Genomic DNA, 24,420 nt, shown 5'->3' with positions numbered 1-24,420 from the left:
GGACCATCCGACCGCCGTGTCATCCTCAGATAAGGATGCGGATAGGAGGGGCGTGTGGTGAGCACACCGCTCTACCGGTCGTTACGATCTTTTTCTTTGACCGGAGCCGCTACGATTCGGTCGAGTAGCTCCTCAATTGGCATCATCAGGCTGAGTGCACCACGAAAAATGGCAACAGCGCATGGCGGCCCGGATGGTCACCCATCCAAGTGCCGGCCACGCCCGATAGTGCTTAACGTCGGTGATCTCACGGGAACCGGTGTATCCACTGCAGCAAGGCCGTTGCCACTTCTATCATTAAATATTGATTTTTGGTTGAGTTTGAAAGGTTGGTAAGTCGCGCTACATTATACATTATTGTTTAAATAAATTAACAGTTAATTATTATTTAAATATATTGAAGGCCTGTATCTCTTTTCCTGTTGGCTCGCATCCATTACCGATAATTCTGTTTCGTAAATGCTGACGTGACGTGAACAGAAAGCACATAAGGTACAATTTTTTTCAATTTTTTGTTGACTTAATCACCTGTCGGAAGTATTTTTTCAGGAGAAATATTTATCTTCATTTTATTTTATTTGAGTTCTTTAATTGTTATGGTTTTAGAATATGAATCATCCTTGCAGATCCAGCGTATCGCATTGAATTTATCTCGAGGACCACTGTTTATCCAGTCATGATTTCCTCCGTTCCCACACCACTGAGTGTTTCGGTATTTTGATCCAGACACAAAACTCACTTTTAGGTGAACGCGTATTTATAACAATGGAGGAAAAACTGAATTACAAGGTTCTCAGTGGCACTCAATAAAAAGAAATACCGGAACGACAATAACAGCGACGACAGACGATGACAGCGTGCAGTTAATAACTGATTTTACACTGCCGAAACGATCTTCCGCACAGAATGCGCCGGGGATCAGGCGACATGTTTCCGCGACATGTTTCCGCTTCCGTCTGTCCAGAGATGGGAACAGGCTTAACCGTGAAATGAAAGTACCAATGTGCCAATTTGAATAGCACTTGTTGATGTTCTTGAAACACTATATGTGCTACTTTTCTAAATGGTAAAATGTATACAGCTTCGTGTTCACAGCTGAGATTTGTAGACGGTAACTTAATTTTCTGCACAATACATTTACCTTCCTCACGAATAAATGGCTGAATAGGTGTGTAAGGATTGGGTTCAAATGATTTTTAATCATTGGATATCATCAAGGGGTATTTTTATGCTCAATATTGTATCCCCAGCGATACATCAGCTTCATTAGTTACACGTTAATTGCATTTGGAACAACATAATTCGAAGCACTGTAGTAGTCGGTTTTAAATGATGACACGAAGAATTAGTCTATTCTATACATAAGTAAATGAACGTTATAATGTTTATTTCAAGTTTGGTGTGTACCCCTAGTGATGTCTTCACGTATCCCTGGGAGTAGTGCTACCCTCCGATCGTGTGTGCACCTCGAGTTGTATATCACTGCTTTAGTTCAACTAATGCAGTGCTTCCCAGCCTCTCTTAGCCCATTTCCCCTGAGCACAGTCAGACATTAGCTACTAGCCCCCCCTCCTCCCCATGCCATCTGTTGCCCCCCTCCCCTTGCCACATGTTGCCCTCCCCTCCCCCACCTTATCACCAACTTCAGCACCTAACTAAACTGTAGAATGAAAGACGTTTCTTGGAACACTTTTTTTTTAAAATGATGAAAGATGAATGATATTTAGTTTGTTTGTGTGTGTATGTATGTGTGTGTGTGTGTGTGTGTGTGTGTGTGATTTCAATGACTGACGTAGAAATTCGTGGGGCATCATATGTGCCACCTACAACTCCTTCTCACAAAAGAAAGCAAACTCTCCACAGTGAGGATACGCACTTGTTACAAAACATATTTCCTTCGCATTATTCCTTTTCATTGCGGCAGTTGCTTGATCTGCACACTGCAACCCCATTTAAAACCAGACAAGTTCAGACGTGTGCGCTATACTTACTGTTCGTAAATCACTTGATGCTTCACTCCTTACTTCTGAACTGGCAGAAACTGGTCGGCTTCAGACTGTTAATGCTTTATGTCTAACCATTCTAACAATAATAATGATCATAACAATAGAACTGTGTACAGAACTACTGTCAATTAATTCATTTATCGTTTCGAAGCGATTAATGAAGTACTTTCTGGACTACTGCAGGTTCTATCTACAACTTGGAGAGGACATTTTCTTGAGATATTTAGCATTTGTTACGTATATGTCTCACTTTTATCATCAGCGGAGAAAGGAACAAAACGCAACGCATGCGTGTAGTGGGTGGACTATGTGACGAACCTGTAATATCCACCGCATTAATGCTACTAATTGAGAAAAAGTAATTATTGATAACTTATAAAATCAGTATTAGAGTCTTCTAAAATTGTGATAATAGTAATGATCTTTTGAAAATAATGAAGTTTCGCGACTGAAACAGAATTGAATCGTTTAGTTTTTATCCCTCAGAAAATTTCATGTTAACCTCAGGGGGTAATTACCCCCAGGTTGGGAACCAGGGAACTGATGATAGTACTACAGACTCTTTTTCACTCAGAAGAATGAATGGGTAACTCAGCCAGCTAAAGAGTGGTTTCATTTGAAAGAGCGAAAACGTGGTTCAGCCGACAGAAAAGCTGTACACTGGTTTGACTTGAAAAAGGAAGAAAATAATTCAGTTAATACACAAAACTACAATGGACTGTTCTGTTTTCATTCGATTGTTTTCATAGACTTGTTTCACCAAAAAGAAATCTGAATAGTAATCCAACCTACACACGGGCTGTGTCGACTATTTTCGTTCGTTTTCTCCCACTCACTCCAACCGATACGTAAACTACAGTCGTCTGCAGAATGAGATTTTCACTCTGCAGCGGTGTGTGCGCTGATATGAAACTTCCTGGCAAATTAAAACTGGGTGCAAGACCGAGACTCGAGTTCGGGACCTTTCCCATTCGCGGGCAAGTGCTGAATCGACTGTTTTCATTCGGATGCTTCCATAAACTGGTTTCACTCTAAAGAACGAATGAATAATTCAGCTGATTGATTGTTTTCCAACACTGGACTGAATCGATTGTTTTCATTGGGTTGTTCCCATCACTAATGCCACAAATACAATGCAAGCCGAGCAGGTACGCTGAGACGAAACTCACTTCTGATTAGTCAGAACAAAGTCTAATACACCGAAAAGTCTGTGTGCCCTCCATAATTGTGAGGTTTAAGACTTCTTCATGTCCACTGACTTTTTACAGAACCAATTTGAAACAGGTGGGGAGCGATGGGATGATACATTGGCCTGCTGAAACTAAAAGTCTGTAGAGGTGGTACATATCTAAACAATTGAGCGTAGATAATATGTTAGATCACTACAGCATTCGTCTGTGTGGTAGGGTCTACGGCAACAGATTTACCAGGGTACCAGCACAGGGCTCAACTCTACCGCCATCCGCTGCTGCAGCGGCAGCCTGCTAACGGCGGCTAATGTCTACAAATGCTTATTACCATTCTAACATTGTGGACATTGCGACAGTGCACATTAGGCAACCTGAGCAGCAAATGTCGTTCAAGGAACCAGGAAAACTGTCAGATGAGTCACTAGAAAGGGTGATGCAATTGTACTGACTTGCAACCTCAAAAAAGCGACGATTATATTACGGAATCTACTCAGGATGTTTCGAGTACTTGGTCTCCCTGAAAAATAGTGTGACTGGATTGAATTTTTCTTGGTAGGGAGGACTCAGCCAGTTATCTCGCATAGAGAGTCATTGATAGATATAGAAGTAACTTCAGGCGTGCGCCACGGAAGTTTGTTGGGATCTTTGCTGTTGATGTATATTAATCGTCTGGTGGACATTATTTATAATAGTAACGTCAGTTTTTTGCTGTGCTGCATTACTGTCTGAAAAAAGCTACACAAATATTCAGACCATTATAATGATGCAAATATTGGCAATTTACTTTAAATTATCACATATGTAAAATTTTGAACATCTCACTAATTAAAACTTACAAGTAAATCTACCCGAGATACACTTCGATTTTGATCGGCTTTGAATGTGTTGTTGTGTAGAGCAAAGTAAGAGACATATATATTTTTTTAACGTGCCCAAACGGCCGTTGAGGGTGTGAAACACGTCCTTGAAAAAAGCTGAGTATAATAGTTCTGAAAGTTTACCGCTAAACGGTAACAGATATAAAAAAAATTCAAATAAAATGTTTTTAATGTATGATACAACGGTGCACCCATATATATCGAAAAAGTCATTTTTTTTCGATATCCCCTCCCCAACACTGTTTTGTTTTGCATTTCGATATTTGACTAATAGCAGAACCTATAGCATCATTAACACAAAGTTCATTCACATTTGATGAAATGCGATTACAAAGATGCATCTGTCAGAAATAAGCTAGAAATATCTCTATATCGCGGTACATGCGCCCTACACCATTTAAGTGGCAACTGTCATGGTTAATAAACCTTCCCCAGATAAATATATTCTAAATATAAGTTCTACACATACTGTTCCATACATATTTTTTCTGTTAAATTTATGAAATATAAACTATCTCGTGTTGTATTTGTGTTTTCTTTGTACACTTCGTGTGCGGTATTTTGTTTTGAAGTTGTAATCTTTTCATATTTAATTATGGTATATTCGAAATCGCTAGTTCATTATAACATTATTGTAAATTTGTATAATAATGACGAAATGCAGAATTGTTCTGATAAAAAAATACTGAATTGGGGGGGGGGGGGGGGGGGAGGGGGGGGATTTCCAAAAAAATTACTTTTTCGACAAATATGGATGCATCGATGTAACATACATTAAAAATCATAGGACTTCTATTTTAAGTATTTTTTGTATCTGTAACGGTATTCATTCAGAAACATTAAACTCAATTTATTCAAGGGGGATTTTCAACCCCTTCAAGGCCATATGGGCACATATAAAAAATTATGTGTATCTTATTTTGCTCTACAATATAACATATTCAACGCCAATCAAAATGAAGTGAATCCCTTGGGTAGGTTTATTTTTTAGTATCCTGACTACAATAACAATAATCACAACTGGAGTCAATCACTCTATAAAAGCGATTGCTTACAAAACACTCGTGCAACTCATCCTCCAATACTGCGGAACTGCATGGAACATATACCAGATAGGATTAACTGCGGTTATGAATTTTGTTTGACCCACGGGAGAGCATCACGGATATGGAGAAAATTCTCAACAAGCATATGATTGAAGATAGATGCCAATTATTCCACGAAAGCCCTCTTGAGATGTTTCAAGAACTAGTATTAAGTGAGGAATCTAGGAATATACTACAACCCTCTACGTATCGCACCCGTAAGGACGGCGAAGACAATACTTGACTAATTACAGTGTGCACAGAAGCATTTAAACAATAGTTCTTTCTGCGGTCTATAAGCGAATGTAACGGGAAAGCCCTCCGGTGTGGCCGAGCGGTTCTAGGCGCTACAGTCTGGAACCGCGCGACCGCAACGGTCGCAGGTTCGAATCCTGCCTCGGGCATGGATGTGTGTGATGTCCTTAGGTTAGTTAGGTTTAAGTAGTTCTAAGTTCTAGGGGACTGATGACCTCAGCAGTTAAGTCCCATATTGCTCAGAGCCATTTGAACCATTTTTGTAACGGGAAAACTGCATAATAGGGAACATCGAAGCTATGTCTTATCGATGTCGAGGTCATTAGAGATGATGTACGAGGTCGGATTGGATTAACATGGGAAGGAAATTGGTCGTCTACCTTGATTAGGAATCCTTTTCAGTATTCTCCTTTTTTAAGGTAACCACAGAAATCCTAGATCTGGGTGACCAATTGATGATTTGAACTTGTCGTTCTTAATTCCAGTGGTAAGAGGTTAATATTCATTGTGAGTAAAAGGATTTTCTACAATTCATTTCAACTATTAGCAAGACATGTAAATAGCCTCCGACCATACGATTCTCCAATGTATTTGCGTCTGCGGAAAAGAGGTATCTGAAAACTTTTTCTGCGTACGTTGCAACCCATACACTAACCCTTGTTTCTGAAAAATGCCACGAGAATCATAATGTGCAGAGTATACGTAATGCGTCTGCTGACTGCCTTCCTATTTGGAACCCAAACATTATGACCTATTTTTTGAAGGGGTCGTGAGCTAGTCTGAATCAGTGAAGATAAATTGTTCTCCTTTCCTATGCAATGTGTCAAATATATATCTGAATTGCGTGCAGCACTGTGATGTGCTTGTGCAAGAACTGTTGCGCTTGTGTTGGTCTTGTACGTGATTATCAACATGGAAAGAAACAGCCCCTTTCGAATAGCACTATGGTAGTACATCCACATCGCCGTCATTAACGTCGCATGCTCCCACTTCATGAAACACAGCAAAGAGGTTTGGGATTATATCCAGAACATTAGCGTGCGATGTAGTGATATGGAACTCTACAGCACCATCTCTTTTGAAGCTGCAAGCCACTTATATTCGAAGATACTTTTTACTTTGTAAATAACGATGTTGTGACACATCGGAGAGCTCCACTATAATTTTATTCCTTTTTACTAATTTTAATTTATCGACGGAATCACATAATTATTACACTGCCTTTTGTCTCGGCAACGATTTTCAGATCTTATTACTACCATGGCATTTTCAAGAAAAGACGATGTCGGAACACCATCTTTTTGGTTTTTAAAGTTTCTTACACCACCAGGATTCGAACAGATTATCTCAGGCTGTGAAGCATCACTTTATCGTACGTCAGACACCTAGCCGTACACGTTTAGCAATGTAATTTAAGGTCTGTCGCAACACTTCCAAAGTTTAAATGTGGAAAACTGTAATTTCCATCGTATATACCAAGAAATAATTCGCATATCTGAATCCTTGGAACGATTTAATTCCCTGAGACAGCATGAGTGATTTTTAAATCAGTTTATACTATGCTCTACAGCATTGGTGAGTTTTGGTCTTGCTGGTCGGCTTTGCGGACTACCTGTGAAAGCACTTTTCACTGTTGTGTCATTACTGTGGTTTAAATAACGGTGTCTACCCCGGGCGAGCAAGGTGTGGCAATGATCTGGCGATTCCAAACGTCTTTCGCATGCGCTGACTTTCATTCAGAGATCGTTTTTTATTCTTATTCTGCCTCGCAGAACTTTTCTACCAAAACCAAACGCTCAAAATAACCCCACTACGCAATTTTAGCGTCACATTCCAAATCTAAAAGAGATATTATCTTAACTTCTGCATAGCTAAAAGAAGGGCAGCAAACAAATAAACATGATTATATCCTGTACAATCGCACCAGGATCTGTTCACTTCAAATCAGTGTACCTTTCCTTGTACCATCTCTTAAATTTATTCTGCTCGCCGCGACTAGAGAGTGGGAGGGATGACCGATTATATTTGTGTGAGCAAACTGTAATTGTAGTGAAAATGTCCTCGCCCATAGCCTGGTTTGAGTACCGGCGGTGCTTTACCAACCATTGTCCTGTTGGAACAATGAACTCTTGGCTTTCCCTGACCTACGAACTGACTTAATCACTTTAACATCGTCTGAAGCTCAGTGCAACTTGGCTTTTTCCCTTACATTTATCATACGCAGAGGAGAGGGAAACGTTAAGTAGCAGAAAAAAATCCAGAGGCCAACTGGGGAACGAACCGCAGACCATTGTATTTGTAGTCAGTACTCCAAATTCATCTTCACGGTTTCGTGAGGGAGAGGCTAAGGATTCTTCATGTATTTCTCTTCCTGTAACTTTCTTGGGAAGTTCTCGCAAGGTACTAAGGACCACTTTCTTCAGTGTCTTAGTTCTGACAAGGGAACCTCCCCATCGCACCCCCCTCAGATTTAGTTATAAGTTGTCACAGTGGATAGGCCTTGAAAAACTAAACACAGATCAATCGAGAAAACAGGAAGAAGTTGTGTGGAACTATGACAAAAATAAACAAAATATACAAACTGAGTAGTCCATGCGCAAGATGTGCAACATCAAGGACGTTGTGAGGTCAGGAGCGCCGTGGTCCCGTGGTTAGTGTGAGCAGTGGATAGGCCTTGAAAAACTAAACACAGATCAATCGAGAAAACAGGAAGAAGTTGTGTGGAACTATGACAAAAATAAACAAAATATACAAACTGGGTAGTCCATGCGCAAGATGTGCAACATCAAGGACGTTGTGAGGTCAGGAGCGCCGTGGTCCCGTGGTTAGTGTGAGCAGCTGCGGAACGAAAGGTCCTTGGTTCAAGCCTTCCCTCGAGTGGAAAGTTTAAATTTTTATTTTCAGACTGTTATCAAAGTTCAGGCACTCACACATAATCAACTTCGCTCTCCAAAATTCCAGGACATGTTCAGATTTGCTTGGACATATGCAGGATTTGACGATCTACACACGGAAAAATTTGAAAACGTTAAAAACATATGTTTTGACAGAGCACAGGAAAAACTGTGCGACTGTGAAACTGTTGCATTCATTTTTTGCAGTTTATGTGACAAACTCATGTTTTCATCACTTTTTTGGGAGTGATTATCACATCCAAAAGACACCTAAATCGGGCAAGGTAGAAGAATCTTTTTACCCATTCGCCAAGTGTAAAAGTTAGGTGGGTCGACAATATATTCCTGTCATGTGACGCATATGCCGTCACCAGTGTCGTATAGAATATATCAGACGAGTTTTCCTGTGGAGGAATCGGTTGACCTATGACCTTGCGATCAAATGTTTTCGGTTCCCATTGGAAAGGCACGTCCTTTTGTCTACTAATCGCACGGTTTTGCGGTGCGGTCCGAAAACACAGACACTAAACTTATTACAGTGAACAGAGACGTCAATGAACGAACAGACAGATCATAACTTTGCGAAAATAAAGAAATTAAACTTTTCACTCGAGGGAAGATTTGAACCAAGGACCTCTTATTCCGCAGCTGCTTTCGCTAACCACGGGACCACGGGGCTCCCATGCTCAGATGTTGCCTATACATGGACTACTCAGTTTGTATATTTTGCTTATTTTTTTCATAGTTCCACACAATTTCTTCCTGTTTTCTCGATTGATCTGTGTTCAGTGTTTCAAGGCCTATCCACTGTGCCAACTTATAACTAAATCTGAGGGGGGTGCGATGGGGAGGTTCCCTTGTGAGTTTGCAGAATGTCTATTGCACTCAAGTCAGTGAAACGTTCATGTGACCATTCGCACTTTGTTTGTTTGTATATGATTGTGGTTCGGGTAAAACAGAACACCTTGAGCCACTAGAGACAGGACGTTCATATTCACAGGACGTGTATATTAGTATGTTGTGCTGAAATGATCAGCAATTGAACTACGTCGGCCCTCGGGTTCAAGTTCAAAACCGATACTGCGAGCCGGCCGAAGTGGCCGTGCGGTTAAAGGCGCTGCAGTCTGGAACCGCAAGACCGCTACGGTCGCAGGTTCGAATCCTGCCTCGGGCATGGATGTTTGTGATGTCCTTAGGTTAGTTAGGTTTAACTAGTTCTAAGTTCTAGGGGACTAATGACCTCAGCAGTTGAGTCCCATAGTGCTCAGAGCCATTTGAACCATTTGAACCGATACTGCGGCGCAAAACCACCTATCGGTAAAATGTGCTTGCGGCTCCCGTTGTCGCTAAAAACCGAAGGTAATGGGTCAATATGATTTGAGCAGATGTGCAGGATGCCTCACAGACGTATGCGCAAACCATACCGTCAATCAATAAGTTCGAAAGAGGGCGCATTATTGGCATGAGAGAATGTGATGCATCCATCTGGGAAATTGCTGCTAATGTGGGACGAAGCGTTTCGGCAGTGCAACTGGTGTGTGCAGAATGGTTCACGGAAGGTCGTAGAACACGACGAGACGGGTCAGTTCGCACCACCCAAACCTCAGACTCCCCCCCCCCCCCCCCCCCCCCACCGCGGTGGCCGTGCGGTTCTAGGCCCTCCAGTCCGGAGCCGCGCTGCTGCTGCGGTCGCAGGTTCGAATCCTGCCTCGGGCATGGGTGTGTGTGTTGTCCTTAGGTTAGTTAGGTTTAAGTAGTTCTAAGTTCTAGGGGACTGATGACCACAGCAGTTGAGTCCCATAGTGCTCAGAGCCATTTGAACCATTTTGACCCCCCCGGAGAAGATCAACACCTTACCCGAATGGCACTACAAGACAGATCTGCGTCCTCATCGGCCCTGGCGCAACAGTGGAACTGTGTAACAAATGGTACACTATCAGGACAGTCCGTTGCCGTTTATTATGGTATGGGTTACGTGCGCGTCGTCCACTTCTCCGCCTACCTTTGACGAATGTGCAGACGGCAATCGTATATGGAACGTCACCACTGGGAACACGAACGAAATCAAATAGTGTTTTCAGACGAATCCGGGTTCAATTTGTTTGAAAATGATGGCCGCATTTTGGTTCGCGGCAGTCAGGGGGAGCTGCATCACTGTGATTGCATTAGTACAAGACACACAGCGGGAATTCTAGGCCTCATGGTGTGCGGTACTATTGGGTACAGCCACAAATCACAGCTGGTGTGTGTCCAGGGCACTGTGACCAATGTGACGTACGCGAATGACATCCTACGATACGTAGCCATACCCTTTCTGCGCAACACCCCAAACGCCATTTTTCAGCAAGGCAATGCACGACATGTTGCTGCACGAACACATGCCTTCTTGGTGTCACAGGATGTTAGCCATTTGCTCCGGCCCGCCAGATCACCAGACTTGTCGAAAATGTGTGGGATGTGTTGAAACGACGGGTGCAGCGCTGTGACCCAATGCCAACCACCACAGATGAACTTTGGAAATAGGTGAATGCAGCATGGATGGCTAAAGGCTATACCACAGGACGCCATTCGCGCGTTGTACGCGTCGATTCCATCGCGCATGGAACAATTTATCAGGGCCCATGGCAGACCCTTTGGACGATAGGACACATGCTGTGCTGAGGTGACTGAAATGCTAATTATTTCTGCAGAACATATTAATGTCTTTCAAGGTGTTCTGTTTTTCTGAACATGAGTGTATATACACTGAAGAGCCAAAGAAACTGGTTCTCCTGTCTAATATCGCGTAGGGCCTCGCGAGCACGCAGAAGTGCCGCAAGAAGACGTGGCATGGGCTCGACAAATGTCTGAAGTAGTGCTGGAGGGAACTGACACCATGAATCCTGCAGGGCTGTCCATAATCCGTACGAGTACGAGGGGGTGGGAATCTCTTCTTAACACCACATTGTAAGGCATCCCAGATACGCTCAATAATGTTCATGTCTTGGGAGTTTGGTGGCCAGCGGAAGTGTCTAAGCTCAGATCAGTGTTCCTGAAGCTACTCTGTAGCAATTATGAGCGTGTGGGGTGTCGCATTGTCCTGCTGGAATTGCCCAAGTCTGTCGAAATGTACAATGGATATGAATAGATGCAGGTGATCAGACAGGATGCTTACGTACGTGTCACCTGTCAGAATCGTATCTAGACGTATCAGGGTTCCCATATCACTACAACTGCACACGCCCCACATCATTACAGAGCCTCCAACGGCTTGGACGATACCTTGCTGACATGCAGGGTCTATGGATTCATGAAGTTGTCACCATACCTGTATACGTCCATCCGTTCGATACAATTTGAAACGAGACTCGTCCGACCTGGCAACATGTCACGTTGAACGATTCTCTTCTGTCGTCGTTGGTCCCGCTCTTGCAGGATCTTTTTCCGGCCGCAGCGATGTCGGAGATTTGATGTTTTAACGGATTCCAGATATTCACGGTACACTCGTGAAATGGTCTTACAGGAAGATCCCCACTTCATCGTTACCTCAGAGTTGCTGTATCCTATATATCATGTCCAAAGGTTACACGATAAATCAGTCTAATCTAAAAGCTGTAAATTCAACTAAATACCTAGGTATTACAATTACGAACAACTTAAATTGGAAGGAACACATAGAAAATGTTGTGGGGAAGGCTAACCAAAGGCTGCGTTTTATTGGCAGGACACTTAGGAAATGTAACAGACCTACTAAGGAGACTGTCTACACTACGCTTGTCCGTCCTCTTTTAGAATACTGCTGCTCAGTGTGGGATCCTTTCCAAATAGGACTGACGAAGTACGTCGAAAAACTTCAAAGAAAGGCTGCACGTTTTGTATTTTCGCGAAATATGGGGGTGAGTGTCACAGAAATGATACAGTATTTGGGCTGGAAATCATTAAAAGAAAGGCGTTTTTCGTTGCGACGGAATCTTCTCACGAAATTCCAATCACCAACTTTCTCCTCCGAATGCGAAAATATTTTGTTGGCACCGACCTACGTAGGGCGGAACGATCACCACGATAAAATAAGGGAAATCAGAGCTCGTACGGAAAGATATGGGTGGGCGCGCTATACAAGATTGGAATAATAGGGAATTGTGAAGGTGGTTCGATGAACCCTCTGCCAGGGACTTAAATGTGATTTGCAGAGTATCCATGTAGATGTAGATGCAGAGAGGCACTCAGATCTTGATAACCCACTATTGTAGCAGCTGTAACCGAATTAACAACTGCGCCAGACACTTGTTGTCTTATATAGGCGTTGCCGACCGGAGCGCCGTCTTTAGCCTGTTTACACATCTATGTATTTGAATACGCATGCCTATACCAGTTTTTTGGCGCATCACTGTATATAATGAAGCTCCCAATTAAGACATGGACGGATATCTCTTCAACTTCTTACACGGGCACAATATCAGATGGTATGTAAACGAGTAGTGTGGCAACTCTCTGTGACGGGTAGAATGTCGACCAGTAGTCCGGGCTGGTTGGGAGCTTGAAGGCAGGTCGTCAAGGTTCCAGTCGATTTCTTCTGACTAAAGGAAGGGAGAATTGCGGTATTCTGCCCTAAGTCGTTCACTTCTGCGCCTGCTGTCCTAGAACAATACATATGTTCTGTGTCATACTGCACCATTGATCAGAGACAAGCAACACCCAGACTAGCCAATTACTGTCGCATGCCTAGGCCCCATTAACAATCCAACACGAACTGCTGCGTGTGGAGTGGTGCCATGACCGGGAAGCATTGGTCAGAGACAAGCAACACTCAGACTAGCGAATTACTGTCCCATACCTAGGCCCCGTTAACAGCCCAACACGAACTGCTGCGTTTGGAGTGATGCCGTGACTGGGAAGCATTGGTCAGAGACAAGCAACAAACAGACTAGCGAATTACTGTCCCATACCTAGGCCCCGTTGTCAGCCCAACACGAACTGCTGCGTTTGGAGTGGGGCCGTGACCGGGAAGCATTGGTCAGAGACAAGCAACAACCAGAGTAGCGAATTACTGTCCCATACCTAGGCCCCGTTAACAGCCCAACATGAACTGCTCCGTTTGGAGTGGTGCCGTGACTGGGAAGCATTGGTCAGAGACAAGCAACAACCAGACTAGCCAATTACTGTCCCATGCCTAGGCCCTGTTAACAGCCCAACACGAACTGCTGCGTTGGAGTGGTGCCGTGACTGGGAAGCATTGGTCAGAAACAAGCAACAACCAGACTAGCGAATTACTGTCCCATAGCTAGGCCCCGTTAACAGCCCAACACGAACTGCTGCGTTTGGAGTGGTGCCGTGACTGGGATGCATTGGTCAGAGACAAGCAACGTCGAGACTAGCGAATTACTGTCCCATACCTAGGCCCCGTTAACAGCCCAACAAGAACTGCTGCGTTTGGGGTGGTGCCGTGACTGGGAAGCATTGGTCAGAGACAAGCAACAACCAGACTAGCGAATTACTGTCCCATACCTAGGCCCCATTAACAGCCCAACACGAACTGCTGCATTTGGAGTGGTGCCGTGACCGGGAAGCATGAACTGCTGATGAACGGATCATATTGTGTTCAGCTGTGCACCATGATTCTGCACTAACCCGGCCCCCATTGTTTTGGAAAGACGCAAATCTGTTACTCCTGGCTTCATGGTGTGGGAACTGCACCCACGAGCAATGCGATCCTCACAACGAACTTGTGGCACCACACTAGTTGCCTTGCCCGATATTCATGGTGACGCTCTGCTCCGTGTGGGGCCCAAGGGAGATCGATGAAAAGGTGCCCACTAAAGGTCTGTAGTTTGTCATGTGTTGTCAAGAGCTTGCAGATATTTAAACGCACAGTTAAATTTATAAACTTATATGAAACAATAACTCGCTCCACGCCACAGATGGTCGCTGGGACTCATAAGACCTTAAGTGACATGTGCTGTGACCCACTTCAAAGGACCCTTGTATCTTTTTGGCTGGGGGGGAGCCATCGGGTACGGTTTCAGAACATTGCTGGCAGTGATAAAGGGAACTCGGAGGGCTCCACGGTACGTCGCAGCCATCCATCGTCCTCGTGTGTGACCTCTCATACGACAATATCGTCGAGCCATTTTTCAACAGGACAGTGCTCGTACAGATGGCACATCTCTCTATGAACTCCAGAATGAGATTTTCACTCTGCAGCGGAGTGTGCGCTGATATGAAACTTCCTGGCAGATTAAAACTGTGTGCCGGACCGAGACTCGAACTCGGGACCTTTGCCTTTCGCGGGCAACTGCTCTACCAACTGCGCTACCCAAGCACGACTCACGACCCGTCCACACAGCTTCAATTCTGCCAGTACTTCGTCTGATACCTTCCAGACTTCACAGAAGCTCTTCTGTGAACCTTGCAGAACTAGCACTCCTGGAAGAAAGGAGCCGCGAAAGGCAAAGGTCCCGAGTTCGAGTCTCGGTCCGAACACAGTTTTAATCTGCCCGGAAGTTTCATATCAGCGTACACTCCGCTGCAGAATGAAAATCTCATTCTGGAAACGTCAGCAAGGCTGTGGCTAAGCCATGTCTCCGTAATATCCTTTCTTCCAGGAGAGCTAGTTCTGCAAGTTTCGCAGAAGAGCTTCTGTGAAGTTTGGAAGGTAGGAGACGAGGTACTGGCAGAATTGAAGCTGTGGCGAAGTGTCGTGAGTCGTGCTTGGGTAGCTCAGATGGTGTACACTTGCCCGCGAAAGGCAAAGGTCCTGAGTTCGAGTCTCGGTCCGGCACACAGTTTTAATCTGCCAGGAAGTCTCTATGAACTTTCTGCGCTACGTGGCTAACATTACCCTCAGATTTTCGACAGGACATGACCTCAACTACGTCTCGTTGCTAGTATCTAATACAACAAGACCCAGCTACAGCAGTTGTGCAGTTTGCGTCAGGAGAGGATACAACGACTTCTCAACCGAATCAGTGCATGCATACAGGCACGAGGAAGTACAATGTCATATTGATAAGTGAACTCACACTGTCAAGTTCTTCGTAAATTTGACTCGATTTTGATACTGAAATAACTTCCCAGACCTTCTCAACCTTGAAGTTTCATTTCGTTTCCTCGTTCCCTTCTGGTTGTTTCACTTTTTTTTTTTCAGGCGGTGTATATGTAAAATATGCCAGAAACCAACTGTTACTCATTAGTCGTCAGGCGATGTGTGTGTGTGTGTGTGTGTGTGTGTGTGTGTGTGCAGGCGCGCTTGCTTGTTTGCCACTGATTTCAGTTGTCTATGCTCATTTGCTGCCCATGCACTCACAGCAACAACGAACTGAAAGCAAACTACTTCCTAATTTAAAACAAGTGAAGCTGACAGCTGTCCAAGACAGAACACGGCTGCCTATGTGTACTATACATGAACTCTACAGCCAGAGAGAAGAATTAGTTTGGAGGAACGTTTTTGTTACTATTTACTGATGGTGCCGTACCTACGAAAAGTGTGGGGCGTGGCCACCCTCCGGAGCGGAGACTTTTCTGTGGACCAGGCGGCGCCGCATCATGCGTCGCAATCGACCAGCGTCTGTCGTCCGACTGGCGCCAGCGATAGGAATTCCAGACGCGCTGGGCTTCAGTCCATAAGCAGTTCACATGCCTTCCACGCCGCTCGAAACTAGGCGCTGTGGGAACTTGCATATGAATGAACTTCATCTGCATATACAAAATGACTTACGTTAAATTACAACCACAAATATTTCTTTAATGAGATTTGCAATCGATTTGCTCTTCTCACTGACAGTAGCTAGACAGGGCGCTCAGGTTCACCTACACAGTAATACCAGCCATGATCAGAAAGACGTTTAATTGCACGACCGTTATATTTATCAAATACCAGCGAACTAGGCAATGCTTCGCAATTGCTAAATATGCTTGATAATTGGATATACGTCCTAATCTCCTTCCCCCTCTTTCTATCCCTCCTTCTCCCTCTCCCTCTGCCCATCTCCTCCTCCTCCTCCTCCTCCCTATCTCTGCCCATCACCTTCCCACTGCTCCCTATACGTCTCTTATCCCACACTTTCTCCTCCATCATCTCTCGGTCCATATCCTCCTTTCCCTTCTTTACATCTGTTTCCTTCCCCCTTCTCTGTCCATCTCTTCATCCCCCTTCTATCTGACATTATTTATTTTTATTGAAAACGGAAACTTGCTTGGAAATAGAAGTCAAAATGAATGAGTAAATCGGTTGGAATCATCAGTGCACGGCGTATGAGAGAGACCTGTCCAACTGCTGGATCTGTGACAGCATTTCGCATGGTTTTAATATACGAATAGGTAGGAAATGAAGTTAATCATTAACACAACTTTACTGTTTTCTGTTAACAATGACTGCGAAAAGGAAAATAAAACCGCACATTTTCACAGCACAGCTTAGCACATTCTTTCTTACAGCCGATTTAACAGGATTTGTTTATTGTATAACATTTATGTATTTCCAGTGCTACAAACAATCCCGTTGGCAGAACATCCGCAACTGAGCATTATAGCAGAGGTTGAAAATACCGCTTCAGTTGTAATTACTTTATTTTCACACGACCGGTTTCGGACTGTTATAAGCCCATCCTCCCTGTTCTGCGGTCATAAGCAGCACACCGCGGCTGGTATACGCGGCGCTCGGGGACCACAGCACAGCTACGACACCTGAGGATGGGCTTCAAAAAATGTTCAAAATGTGTGTGAAATCTTATGGCACCCAACTGCTAAGGTCATCAGTCCCCAAGCTTACACACTACTCAACCTAAATCATCCTAAGGATAAACACACACACCCATGCCCGAGGGAGGACTCGAACCTCCGCCGAGACCAGCCCAGTATAGGGCCACGTCCAAGGCTTATTTCTTGTCCAACCATAAGTCGTCAGGGTTGCACCTATAAGGGCAGTTTCGGCAGGCAAGCAGGTGCTCCATATCCTGCACAGCGCCACAGTCACTCTTATCATCCGTGGTTCCAAGACCCCACCTAATCATACTTGCCTTCACTGGGGCCAACCCTGTCCTTAATTCGGTTCAGCGTCCTCCATGTCTTCCAGTTTGTGCTGAATCCGCTGGGCACTGCCTGTGCAAGTGGATAATCAGCTGGTGGTTGTTCTATTATCGTGGCTAGGAACCTTTTACGGGATTTCAATCGCCCAGGTTTACACTCATTGCCAAAAAGGGGATGCCGATCTTGGGAGTGTGTTTGAGCCTCTGTGAATTCATGCTGTATTTTCTGCGAGAGTTGGGATTCGCAAACCCGGCAGCTCTATATAGTTCTGGTAGGGAAGGTTTCATGCATCCCATTGTTAATCGACATGTTTCATTAAGATTTATGTCGACCTTCTTTGCATGGGTTGGTCTGGACCATACTGGGCAAGCATATTCGGCGGTAGAGAAGCATAAGGTTTGTGCGGTGGTTCTTAATAAGGAAGGTTTCGCATCCCATTTGCATTTAGCTAGTTTCCGAAAATATTATTTCTGGCACCTATTGTCGCGTCTTTTCGCAATGGTACCTGTATGTCAGAGATCTATCGAGCACCACGCCCAGCTAAGTTGGTTTGTCGGTATGTTCCAGTGTGGTATTATTCCAAGAGACGTTAAGTTGTCGGTTAACTTGCCAGGATCGAAGATGGAGGGCACGGACTTGTGTTTTGGACGGGTTTGCCTTAACAAAGATGTTTTTATAATACTTTGACATTTCTCTAAGAGCTTTCTCCAACTTCTGTTCTACATCCTCAGAGGTCCTCCTCTGTGCTGCAATTGCCAGGTCATCCGCATACAGAAATGTTTTGTATGCTTAGGCATCGGTTGGTCGTTGGTATATAGATTAAATAGGGAGGGCGCCAAAGTGCTTCCTTGGGCCAGACCATTTTTCTGGTTTCTCCATCTGCTCTTTTTTCCATTGACGACAACATAAAATTGTCTATTTTGTGGCAGCAGAACTGCCAAACCGAATATCACATTCTTTGTTTTGTTTGGTTGTGAAAACATCTGGCAGCAGAACTGTCAGACCGACCTTCACATTTCTTTCACTGAACTTTTCATACAAAAGTACATTCAAATTTCCGACTTTTCCGGTAGATTTTCCACATATACAAACCTTGTCCTGACAATTAAGGGGAAAGAACAACAGTCGGTCAAGCCGTTTTCAAGTGATGATCTTTCACATGCAGCAACTGATTTTTATTTATAAAGACTGATAGATAAGAGACTGATTTTTCTGCGTGAAGAGATAATTTGAATAACGATGGCGGCTGATACAAGATTCTAGTGCAAACTTTTTGTCAGACATCGACAGTTTCCTGTGAACATTGTGTGCTCCTTTACAACCTCCACTAGCACAATTACGCAGATAAGGAATGAATGGCCATGTTACAGTAAAAAGTAATCATTTTGAAAGAAGGGTTCCAATACAAAAGAACGGTATACAACAATTTTGGAGAAACAGAGATAACACAGCACAATGTTGTGAACATAATGCGATAGCAAAATGGTCACTAAATCGTCATTAGTAATTTTTCTTTCTTTCTTGAGATTCGATTCCCCCCGAAGGGGGCGGGCTGGCAGCAGCGTAGTACGCCGCTCTTCAGCCGACAGAATTTGTTTTGAAAAGAGAAAGATAATAAATAATAAAAACAGGCGATAAAATCTGAGATTTAAATGGTAACACGGCGGAACTTAAACCATAGAAACAAAGGAATGATGATGCTAATAAAATACATATGAAGCAGACAGGTAAAATAATAGACAGACAATCAAAAAACACAACGACAGTCTGGTTTCTGTTCACAAGAGACATAAAATTCAGACCCAGCGACAGCATGATTTCTGTTCGCAACACTTTGGTAAGACGAACAACACTGAACATTCACTTGAACACTGCACTAAAAAGGTGGCAAATATGACATACCACAGCCGAGGTCTGGTGGGGGCAATCTGGACAGATGATGGGCAAATAAAAGGGGGAAAGGAGAGGAAAAACGAATGGGGGAGGGGGGGAAAGGAGCCGATGGAGGACGAGGACCCATAAGGGGGGGGGGTGCTGGGCAGACGCGACAGGGAGTGGGGAAGGCAGAGGAGGGGAATACAAAAGGACTCGGGGGGGGGGGGAGGGAGGTAGGGAGAGGGTAGGCAGGGAGGAGGACAGGATGGAAGGGGGGTAAGAGGGAGCCCAGGGAAAGGACGGAGGAAAGGAGGGGAGGTGAGGATCAGAGTTGATAGGAGGGATAAATGAAGGGAGAGAGGGCATCATCTGGGAGGGGGAATTGATGGAAGCCGCACTGGGAAAGGAGATTAAGGGTGTAGTGATGGAGGGTATGGGGGGGGGGGGACAACAGTGAAGATGTGACAGGGGGCGGGGATGGGAGAGGAGAGGAGCAACCAGGGGGTGAGGGGGATCAAGGTGGCGGGAGGTGTAGAGTATGCAGAGATGTTCGAGGAATAGGAGCAGATGGGAGAAAGGAATGAGCTCATAGAGGATCGGCGTGGGGGACAGGAGGCATATACGGAAGGCGTGGCGGAGTGCATGATGCTCAAGGGGGGGGGGGGGGGGGCAGATATCCAGGCGGGACTGGCATAACAGAGGATCAATAGTAAGCACAGTAGTGAGCCATACATTTCCTTTTAGTGCGAGAAACAAGAGTAGGACACGTAAAAAAATGTGATAAATGATTGCATTTCATGCGACAACGTGTTTTTAAAGAGAAAGAATATTTAAAATACTGTGTATCATACTACTCTTCGGACAAGAAGCATCTCCTGTTTTCTTTCTCAGGGCTAGGAGCATATAGAAACTTGCAGTTTGGCTTAAAACTCTCGGGTACTCTTAGTACGTACGAAAGACAGATGGCAGCACTATACGGCACACAGCTGTTATGCCTGCAGCGAGAGTGAGGACACCTTGTATACTAGAAATGGAAGCTTCTTGATTATAACACCGAATGGTGTCATGAATATCAAGAAAGTGCGTTCATGGTTTCGACAGTTCAGAGGATGTCAACAAACCAGAACAGTCTCAGCCATTCTGCCAGTATGGCCACGTGTGTGGAAGCAATTGTGTGGGAGGATCACTGATTGCGTGCGAGAGGTATCGTGTCTGTAGTTAGCATTTACATGGTATCTATACACACAATCCTGTATGATGACCTGAAAGTGCGGAAAGGTGGGTACAAGGCGACATTGTCGCGTGACGATGGCATGACTAAGACAAACTTTGCAACAATTGTGACAATGGATTCAGTACGAATACCTGAAATGAAGCGTCAGTCAGCTGAATGGAAGCACTAAGACTGACTGGTACCAAAACTGTTTTGGGTAAGATCGAAAGCTAAGAAACTGATGGTCGCCATGACTTGGGACTTTGAAGGCGTAATCCTTATTCTTTGTATCCCAAAGGGCACTTCGGTGATTAGTGTGAATCATCAAAGTGTTTCGAATAACAAGCTCATTCAGCTAGTATTTGGGAAAGGAATGAATAGAGACACACACTGGGCTGTTGTTACATGTGACAGCTAGCGTCTCGTTACCTGGCCACGGATCTGGCGACATCATTTTCCCTTCAAAACCAGTTAATTAAGCAAACAACAAATGGTTTTTGAAGCAAGATTTTTATTAACAGAAGTCAAATTTCTTTTGGCTGCGGACCTAAGAGATCAAGAACGAATATTGAGCGGGACCGCCTCATACAAGGAGCTGACATCGTAAGAATTATAAAAAGTAGAAGAATAGCGTGGCTTGGGCATGTCCTTAGGATGGATACTAGAAGAACAACTAAAAAGATTTTTGAGTGGAGGCCATCCGGAAGAAGACAGAGAGGAAGATAGATGATGTGGAAGAAGATATAAAATCTCTCAGAATCCGAGCATGGCGGAGAATCGCGCTGGAGAGGCCAAAATGGGGGAAACTTGTTGATGAGACTAAAAGCCACACAGGGTTGTAATGCCGTGAGAAGAAGAAAGAAGAGAAGAGAACCTAAGGCCGCCATCGTGATGATTATTAGGCAGTAATGTGGATGTTACTTGGGATCTATACCGTCTTATGAAATCACAGAAGCACGGTTCTTGTAGCACCAGCTTGATCGAGAGGAAACTGACAGTCTCGTACGCTACTTCGGATAATTGGAAAAGGTAATCTCACAGGGGTAAATACACTGCCTCAAAAAAGTACCTCTCTGATGGGAGGAGGAAAACGAAATGATGCTTTACAGGTTGAGTACCTTTCAAACTCGTGTCAGGTGCTGATAACGCTGTCTCAGACGTGTACTCGATTTCTCTACTCAAGATGGTGGCCAGCTGGACTGCGAAAATATTGTGTGAATGATGATTTGTACGACCCAGTTGCACAGTCGGAAAGGATGTTATTAGTTAACACGACGGGAAAACTGTTTTAGGATTTCTTGAAAACCTTCTTCTGTCAGATTCTGTCTCCACATCGTATAGCCTCGTTTAACTGTTCTTTTTTCCGCCTCCAGAAGACATTCAGCCCGGTTACAATATGCAGATGATCGCTATTAGTTGTATTATCATTCTGTATATCATGAGACCAATTTTCCTCTTGTTCAGTTTCATATTTATGTGGGCGCTATCTGAGTTTGCCTCAAGCCATGACTCAGACTTCAATTGTCACTAATATTTCCACTTACGATTTCCCAGCACTACTACCAGAGATTCTCCGAAAGATTTAGCATAGTATGGTAGCCGAAGAAAACTTCACAAGCCAAGATCGCTAAAAAATATTTTATTGCGTGACCGCTTTCGACAGAGCTATGCTGTCATCATCGGATGATGGGAGTATAGCTGTGTCGAAACCGGTCATGCAATAAAATGTTTTTTAGCGATCTTGGCTTGTGAAGTTTTCTTCAGTTACCACGCATTGCACATCGCTCCCAGACTGACCATGCCAGGAATATATAAAGGCTTAGCATATCTGAATGTGTAAACTGATATTGTTTCAAGTCACTGAATCTTCATTGATTTCATCCCTATCGTGACAGTAATTTAATCTCACAGCTTTTAATTAATTTCGTATACCGTACATCCCTTTCGGGGTTGACATATTCCTCTACTCAAACATTTCCCCTAGATGTCACTGATGCATTTCCGTGTCCGGTCACCACTTCCAGCACGTAGCAATTCCCATATCCTTACTATTTGCCTCAATCAAGTCCTGTGTTGTGTTGTTCTGGTAGTAGAAGACATATGAGCAAGTAGCCCAGATCTTGTATTGTTCCAGACTTCCAGGTCACGTCTCCATCAGCTGGTAGGATGTCCCGCGTTTGCATGTTGTTCTTGCAACGAGGGATCCCCACCCTAAGACGACTGAGTGCTCTCTAAAAAGAATGGGACAGATCCCTCGGCCGGCCGGAGTGGCCGTGCGGTTCTAGGCGCTACAGTCTGGAACCGCAAGACCGCCACGGTCTCAGGTTCGTATCCTGCCTCGGGAATGGATGTGTGTGATGTCCTTAGGTTAGTTAGGTTTAAGTAGTTCTAAGTTCTAGGATACTGATGACCTCAGAAGTTGAGTCCCACAGTGCTCAGAGCCATTTGAACCATTTTTGAACAGATCCCTCCTATGGTTGGATCTTCCTTTGCAGAGATATCAGACAGCAACTTACTCATCCGACTGATGATGCAGTTACACTCTGGTGTTCTCCTCCAGTGGCTGAGTCCTAGCAGTGAAGCTGTTTCTCGATATTAATCGACAAACTACAGCTTTCTGATAGAGTGGTAGATGATAAGTATCGTTGATCTGCTTTGCCCTCTTCGCATCTGTGGCGACGACTCTTCTGACGGGTAGAGGGGGTAGTTATTCCAACAATTAGGTAGTTTGTCCGCTGGAGTTGCCTTAACAAGCCGAGAGAGAATTCGGATAACCTCATTGACTGCAGTGTCAATTTTCTTTGTGTGCGCAGATGCACTATAGACAGGTAACGGGTACTGTACAGCAAATACAAACAAATTCTAAGGGCGTGAGGACCAGAGGCTGTGAACTTCCTGAGGAAATTGTTCTTTGCACTGACCTTCAGCCTGGTGTTATGGCATTGTTTCTTGAAGGACAGTGTGCGATCAAGTATAACACCCGGATACACAGGTGTTGGGAAATACTGAATTAGTTTGCCTTGCGGTGTGACATCCAATACACGCTGGGCATCTCTGTTCAGTGAGTAAAATGCGCACACCTGAGTCTTGTTGAGATTTGTCCTTGGATGGTTGTCTTCATAGTAACGGCCAGTCGTACCCAATGAAGAGATCAGCTTCTCATCTACCTCTTCAAACGTCTTCCCTTGGGAAGCCATTGTTGTATCATTAGCATAGATGATATGCCTGAGTGTTCTGGAACGGACTTATCATAGGTGTAAATATTAAAAAGAACAGGAGCGAGCAAATTGCCTTGAGGTAGGCCGTTCTTTTGTATGCGCAGTATGCTATTCTTACCTTGGAGAACGACCTGGAATCTTATATTCTGCAGGAGAGTGCCTATGAGGGATGTTAGTTGGTAATCTTTGGTGAGCTGGTACATTTTCTTCAGCAACTTTCTGTGAGCGTGTTAGGCAGCTGTTAAAGGGAGTAACTCCAGTTCTGTTCGAAACCATTCTCAATATGTTGAGTGAGGTTCACATTATGAGTCTAGCACGAATTTCCAGGTCGAAACCAGCTCGCTGAGGAATGAACTTCCCTTAGATTATGCTGTTAGTTTGTTTAAGAACAAGACGCTCAAAGATCTCGAGACAATGCCGCAACAATGACACCGTTTTAGGGTCTTCTGGGGCCTTACCAGTCTCAGGCAATACAACCAGAGCCTGGGAATATAAAGCTTAGCTACACGATCACTCATCAACTTAGGCAGCGGTTGCAGGGTGGTCCGCCCGATCTTCTTGACGTGTTTTACTCAGAGGTTATCAACATCAAAAGCTGGATTCACTCACTCAGTCGTGCTATTCCCTCAAACTCCTTTGGGGATCAAAGGAAGTTACTTGTAATTGGATAGTCGCGTTAATCATCGTTTACAGCTCCGGGCCACGCCCTTTATTTCAGACAGTGACTTTTCGACTCACGCTATCACCAGCAACGCTGCTTATTACCTCAGTTCTTTCGTCATTATGTTTGCGTGTTCCGAGTA

General features: G+C 44.3%; 1 protein-coding gene and 1 pseudogene across 1 annotated transcript in view; one reads left to right on the top strand and one right to left on the bottom strand.

The window, feature by feature from the left end:
- The window catches only part of LOC124595179, a 251,250-nt gene that overhangs the window by 1,332 nt on the left and 225,498 nt on the right, over nt 1–24,420 (top strand). The gene's annotated exons all lie outside the window — the stretch shown is intronic.
- On the bottom strand, nt 170–287 carry LOC124597139 (annotated as a pseudogene).

The sequence above is a fragment of the Schistocerca americana genome, chromosome 2, assembly GCF_021461395.2.
Source record: "Schistocerca americana isolate TAMUIC-IGC-003095 chromosome 2, iqSchAmer2.1, whole genome shotgun sequence".
Taxonomy (NCBI): Eukaryota; Metazoa; Arthropoda; class Insecta; order Orthoptera; family Acrididae; genus Schistocerca; species Schistocerca americana.
Note: the sequence above shows the minus strand (reverse complement) of the source record. Positions and strands in the feature narration are given on the sequence as shown.